The 7,413-nt window shown below is 41.0% G+C and overlaps 1 pseudogene; it reads right to left on the bottom strand.

Moving 5' to 3' along the window:
• Positions 1-3,560: 3,560 nt before the first annotated feature.
• Positions 3,561-7,413, bottom strand: part of LOC129675914 (ribosome biogenesis protein BRX1 homolog) — an 8,119-nt pseudogene continuing 4,266 nt past the window's right edge.

Genomic DNA, 7,413 nt, shown 5'->3' with positions numbered 1-7,413 from the left:
GGAAGAGGGCTAATCCTGCCCCCGTAATTCCCTACAGCCAAAATGTGCCCCCTCCCCGCGTGACAGTGCAATGCAGAGACACTAGCACGCTTATCTTGCCTAACCAGATGGCCGACTTGGATCAATGCACACACGCCACGATCAATGGGAGAGATAAAGAATTAGGAAAACAGTGGTACATGCTCCCAGAAAGCTTGTACACTGCATAATTATTTTATGATTCTACACATGGCTCCATGTGATACTGAAGTAGAGAAGGAAAGGATAATTAGAGTGCCAGGAAGAATTTTGTAGGAGACTACAGTTTGTCAGTCAGCGCTTCCCACTCTAGCAAACTCGCTGCCCTTATCTGAAAGTGATTTCAGAAAACATGAGGAAAAGAAAATGCCAGGAAAGGTATTTCCTTTTTTTTTTTTTTTTTTTTTTTTTGGCCATGTCCCGTCATGTCCCAAAGTCGAGTTCAAAACCTGAGGAAGCTAGCTGAGATTTGGCTATATTTCTCGTCATTAGCCACCTCTAGCTGCCCAGACAAGGAAACCCAGCCGATAATAATATTTGAATGTGATGTGGACTGTAGCCAGAAAGAATTGTTTTCCCCAAAGATGCAGTCAAGTCCATTCAGGAAAGTAGTGCAGGAGAAAGCACTGCCTTGAATTTCTGTGTACTGATTGGCTGACTAAAGTAGTGTTTTCCAGCAGGTTGTTTATGCATGTCAGATGAAGAAGAAGGAGAAGGAGGAGGAGAAGGAAGTAAAGGAGGAGGAGGAAAAGGAGGACAAGAAGAAGGTAGCAGCCACAGCTGACACTCTCAAGAGTATCTTCCCTGTTCTGCAGATGGGTTACAGGAAAAGTTTACAAGGATTTGAAGCTGGCGTGAGGCTGCCTTATATGAATTCAGGCCCAGATCGGAAACCAGAACAATGAAAGGTGCCCATCTTCCACCATGGCAATGTGCTCATCAGAAAAACAAAGTGTTCTTTCAGTTCCTGCTCTGTGGACTATGTCATACATGGTTCTGTTATTATTTACAAATGAGGAACGTCTTATTTACCCTGTACAACTCCCAAATTTATTCTTTTATCACCTGGTATTAAATGGGAACAAAAGTAAAAATCTGTGCTCTGGATTCAGATTTGAAACTGAGTTTGCATGCAAATGAAAAGATTCAATGAACTTTTGCACTGATTTTTTTTTTTTTTTAATGAGAGCTAGGAACCGAAAACTGGGGTCAGTCTCAGAAATGGGTACAGCCTGTCCTCTGAAGAAGGCAATCACATTCCAAGTAAGGAAGATGTTCAATATCCAAATACTAAAAATCATACAAACTAATTTCTAACGATCAATAACATATAATTTGGGTAAAATCTCCGAGGGGATTTAGAAAGAGAGACTGACAACTGTGAAATGCCCTAGTCCATCTAAGGTATTTTTGTTGGGAAAAATAGGAGGGTCCGGATCCAGTCATTCTCCGGGATGTAATCTGTGGAGTTATCTTGTTATCCCCGCCCTATAGCAAATCTCCCCTCAGACTTAGCTCACAGCGGCTGGTTGGCTGGCTGTGTGCTGCACACCATCAGATGCCGAGACAGATTCTGGTTTGAGGATATGATGGGTATTTCCATATCTATTTTTAGTTCAAAAATCTTTCAAAGGCAGAGCTATCATTTTACGTGTTAGCACCCATTTCTCTTTTTCTCTGAGATAAGTGTAAACATGCCCTTTCCAGCAGTATGTCAGATTCATCTCGGGTTCCTTTGGCTGCAAAAGCTGGTTCTGAGTAGATCACGCTTGACACAGGGTAACTGAGCTTGCAGGAAGGGAGATATCTAGAGAAGGAAGCTGAACGGTTGAGTAGGAGTGTGAGGCTCAGGGCAGGACTGAGACAGGTTGAGGAGCTGCACCTGAGGCCCAAAGATAAACCAGCAAAACATGGGAGGGAACTACTCCCCACCCAACAGTACTCACAGCTCCTGATAGAAGCCAACTCAGCCCGTATCAGGCTGGAGCCCAGATTGTCAGGGATTAGGATGAGGAACAACTCACAGCCAAAGCTCATCAACCATACGAACTCCTAAAGGGAGAGTCGGAGAACAAAAGGAAACAACATACTCACATCTCCTTGGACAAAACTACCTGCACTTATCAGAAATAGAACAGAAAATAAATGTGGCTTGCCAGGTGGTGGTGGCAGCGCAGGCCTGTCATCCCAGCACGCGGGAGGCAGAAGCAGAGGCAGGCAGAGCTCTGTGAGTTGGAGGCCAGCCTGGTCTACAGAGAGAGTCGAGGTACCCTCATCTCCAGCTACACAGTGAGTTCATGGCCTGGGATACATGGAAGAGAAAAACAATGAAATTTAATGGAATGCTTTTTTTGTTTTTCTCTTGAAATTTGGATTAATTTGATTGTGCAATGTAAGATAAATATCTCTTTCTTTAGAGACAACACTTCTAACAATCTTTGTTGGGAGAACCTTCCTTTACTGTTAGGTTTTCTTGTACTTTCGGTTGTGAGCCTAGCCTTTAATGGCTGAGCCATCTCTTTAGCCCTTCCTGTACTTTTAAAAACAACAGTTAACCATATGCATGTGAGTGTATTCCTGATTCTCTATTCTGTCTGTTGATCTGTGCATCTATCTACCTTTCTTTAATTAAGTTTTGTAACTTCGTAAGCAGACATTGGGAGTGACAGCTTCCAATTTTGTTCTTTAAAAATTGTTTTTTGTTTGTTTTGAGACAAGGTCTCTCTACATAGACATACATGGCTGTCCTAGAACTCACTATGTATACCATGCTGACCTCAATTTCACAGACATCCACCTGCATTTGCTTTTTAAGGAAGGTGATTATGGGGATTAAAGGTGTGCACCACTGTACCAGGCTAAAGGTTTTTATCATCTGCATCATCACCATCCTCATCATCATCAACATCGTCACCGTCATCTTCATGGCTGTATGGGTACCACACATGTGTAGGTACCAGAAGAAGTCAGAAGAGGGCATCAGAACCCTGGAACTGGAACTCGGGTGGTTGTGAGCTGCCTGATATGAGTGTGAGAAATGAACTTGGATATGTAGCAAGTGCTTTTAACTGCTGAGCTGTTTCTCCTGCCCCTTGAACTTTTTTTTTTTAATGCACATTAAAATCAACTTGCCAATCTCTCTAATATCCACTGGGATTTAGATTGGAATTGTTTTGAGTCTATACATTAATTTGAGGGAAATTCATACCCTAAGATTTAATGTGTTTCTTTATTTTTTATGACTTTAAAATATTCTCTTGGGAATGTTCTACAGTTCTTGATATAAAAGTTTATAAAACTTCTGATTTTATTCAGAAGTAATTTATAGTTTTGGACTCAATTTTAAAGGAAAATTGGCTTTTAAAATGCAGTTTTATAGTTGCTTGTGGCCAGCATATGTAAGTATGAAATAACTTTGTTGTATGTAATGATTTTACTAAAGCTGTTAACTTGTTTTATAGCTAGTAGTTATGTTTTAGAGCCTTTGGAATTTCTTCAGCACATAAGGAACTTTATGTTTCCTGGCATTTCTGACTTTTGTCTTATTTCATTGTGATGATGGTCCAAATCAGGGCATCGATGGAAAACAGAAGTGGCCAGAGCCGGGACCTGCACAGCACTCCCAGGCCTGGGCCAATCAAGCCCTCACTGTTAAGAGCAGCCACAGGTGCTCGCTGGCGCACCAGGCTGAAGCAGCTCTCCTCTAGTTTACTGAACTGTCGGCACGCTGTGATGTTCAAAATCATCAACTGACATCCAATCATTTTAAAGGATTTTTATTACGGTGTGGAGATTACTGTATTTTCTCCTTTATTGTACTACTATGGTGTTTGTGTTTATGTGATTGACATAATGCATTTAAACAACCTTATATTTTTATGACAAACTTTACTTGATCATAATAAGGTCATAATTTTAAAAATATACCAGATACCATTTACTAAAATTTTGTTTTAAATTTTTGCCTGTATGTTTATGAGGGACATTAATGTTTAATATGCATTTTAAAATCATGGTTTTGTTGGTTTGGGATAGTAGAGACATCACAGATGAGTAGCTATGTATTCACCTATTTTTTAATTCTCCATGAAACCCAAAAGTGCTTAAGTTTGTTATAAAAATGTAAAAGACACAGTCTCTCTTTTTACTTCTACACCTGTTTGTTTTCCCCATCGTGTATATATTGTGTCACAGTTTGTGTCACTTTCAGCAGCTGTTTCTCTCCTTGAACCATGTAGATCCCAGGGATTGAACTCAGGTCATCAGGCTTGATAGCAAGTGCCCTACATGCAGAGACATCTTGCCAGCTCAGATGGCTTTAAGTGCAGCCTCTTAAAGACTGTTCATTAGCGATTCACTCTTAAGAGGGTGCATTCTAAAGAATCTACTCAATTTTAAAAAGGTTCTATGTATCTATCTATGTATTTATCTATGTATCTATCTATGTATCTATGTATCTATGTATCTATCTATCTATCTATCTATCTATCTATCTATCTATCTATCTATGTGTACCTATGAGTTTGTGTGCTGTGGATTGCAGGTACCTGAGGGGGATCCCCTAGAACTAGAGTTACAGGCATTTGTTAGCCACTCAGTTTGGGTGCTGAGACCTAAACCTGGGTTCTCTGCAAACAGGTTAAGTGCTCTTAACCACTGAGCCATCTGTCCAGTTTCAGTGTTGACAGTGACCTTTCCTCTGGTGCCTATAGTTTCTGCCTATTATTCTTAATTTCTTGCTGCACAGTTATTTTTCTTAGCACTTGTCATTACCCAGCATGCTAGATATTCACTTGTTGATATGCTTATGGTTGGTTTTTTACTCTGCAAACATTTTTCTTGCTGTGTTTTTCTTTTCCCCCTGGATGTCCTTGGGAACAAATCCAGGACCTTAAACATAGAAAAGAGATCCGCTGCCACTCAGCTACCCCAACCCACTAGTGGCTGCTTGTTCAAGATAGAGTCTTACTGACTCAACTTTTAGGATGAGTCAGTAAGAGGACCGGCTTTCCAACTCCAATGAGACAAGGAAAGCTTGACTCTTCTGGTTTTCTTTTTCTTTTCTCTTTCTTTCTTTCTTTCTTTCTTTCTTTCTTTCTTTCTTTCTTTCTTTCTTTCTTTCTTTCTTTAAGCTTTCTTGGACACTTTAGAAAAATAACTTATCCTTGAAGATATAACCTATTCTTCTAAGTTTTGCTTTTAGGATCTGTGGTGGTTTGAATGAGGATGGCCCCCATAGCTTCATATATTTGAATACTTATTCCCCAGTTAGTGTTTGGGAAGGATTAGGAGGTGTGGCCTTGCTGGAGGAGGTGCACTACTGGGGATGGACTTGGAGGCTTTCAAATGCCCACACCTTTTCCAGTTAGCTCTCTTGTGCTCACTCTCTCTTTCTCTTTCCGCCTCATGCTTATAGACCAGTTGTAAGCTCTCAGCTACTGCTCCAGCAACCACGACTGCCTGCATGTTGCCATGCTCCCTGCCATTATGGTCATGAATTCTAACTCTCTGCAACAATAAGTCCCGAATTCAGTGCTTTCTTTTATAAGTGCATTTAGTGGGAGAATTTAGAGACTTATACATGACCTACCTACTTAGGGATTTTCTTTTTTATTTTTATTTAAATTTATTTTAAAAAATTTATTCACTTTACATTCCATCATAGCCCCCTCCCTCATCTTCTCTGGTTCCCACCCTCTCTCCCTCTTCCTCTTACCCTTCTCCTAGTCCTCAGAAAGGGGAAGCCCTCCCCTTCTACCACCTGATCCCAGCCTATCAAGTCTTGTCAGGACTGCCTATGTCCTCTTCCTCTGTGACCTGGCAAGGCGGCCTCACCAGGGGAAAGTGATTGAGAAGCAGACAACAGAGTCCATGTCAGTAATAGCCCCTGCTCCCCATAGTAGGGGACCAATTTGGAGACTGAGCTACATATAGGCTAAATCTGAGCAGGGGGTAGGGATTTTCTTTAATTCCAAAGCACAGATGAAAAAGAAAGGAAGAAAGCAAAAAAGAAGGAAGGTATAAAGGAAGGAGGGAAGGAAGGAAGGATGAAAGGAAGGAAGAAGAAAGAAATAAAAGGAAAGAAAGAAAGAGGCTGGGAAGATAGCCATCTGAGAACCTGAATTCATACCCCTAGCACCCGGGTAACACCTGAGGGTGGTGGTGCATATTCGGGAGGAGAGACAAGAGAATTCTGGGGGCTTGCTGGCCAGCCAGTCCAGCAGAATCCGTTAACTTTAGCTTCAGTGTGAGATTTTGTGCCACAGAATAAGGTGAAGGGGTTGTAGAGATGACTCAGTGGTTAAGGGTATTAACTGCTTGGGTGGAGGGTGGGAGAATCACACATTTAATCCCAGCACTTAGGAGGCAGAGGCAGGTGGATTTCTGAGTTCAAGGACAGCCTGGTCCAAGTTCCGGAGTAGCCAGGGCTACACAGAGAAACCCTGACTGAAAAAAGAAAGACAAAAAACCAAACCAAACCAAAAAGAGTGCTTACCGCTCTTGCAGAGTTGGTTCTCAGCACCCTCATGGCTACTCACAACAGCTTATGGCTCCAGTTTCAGGGTGTGCGATACCTTCTTCTGCTCTGTACAACACACATGTGCTGCTCTTTACCGCACATATCTGGCAAAGATAAATTCATGCAGGCACACATATATGCACATAGGAATAACAATAAATAAATTAAGTAAAAGGGTCTAATCAAAGGCTATTGCCAGACTTACAACCTGAGTTTGAGTCCCTGAACTCCTCTTTCCAGGTGGAAAGTAAGAACTGACTTCTGCAGGTTGTACTCTGACCTCCACATGTGTATCATCACACACACATGTTCACACCCATGTTCATGCATATATACCCGCAAAATAAATCAATAAATGTAAAACATTTTACAATAAATGTAAAACATTTCTTTCTTTTAAACGGTGGAGAGTTACTGAGAAAGACATCTAACATTGACCTTTGACCTTTACATACATATGTGCACGTGTACACACACACACACGCATACACACACACATGCATACCTCCCTCCCACACATACATACAAGATACAAAACAAAGAAACAAACAAACATATGACCCCAAACAAGCTCTCTGTCTGGGGCAGGGTGGGGATAGGCCTTTATGGTTCCACAGTAGTAATTACTAATTTTGTGATGCCTATCTTATTAAAAGAATAATCATTCATGGGATATACTCCCAGATGTTACTTTCTTATGAATAAAGAAATAAAGAAATAAAGAAATAAAGTCTTTTTAAAATAAGGGGAATAACACATCAATGTTGTTCTGTAATACACTTTTTTTTTTTTTTTGAGACAAGGTCTCGTATCCTCTGAGCTGGCCTTTGTCTTTCGTTGTAGCAGAAGGAATGATCTTGAATTCCTAACCCTCT

This window comes from Psammomys obesus, unplaced genomic scaffold (genome assembly GCF_907164565.1).
Source record: "Psammomys obesus unplaced genomic scaffold, mPsaObe1.curated_primary_1811, whole genome shotgun sequence".
Classification (NCBI taxonomy): Eukaryota; Metazoa; Chordata; class Mammalia; order Rodentia; family Muridae; genus Psammomys; species Psammomys obesus.
Note: the sequence above shows the minus strand (reverse complement) of the source record. Positions and strands in the feature narration are given on the sequence as shown.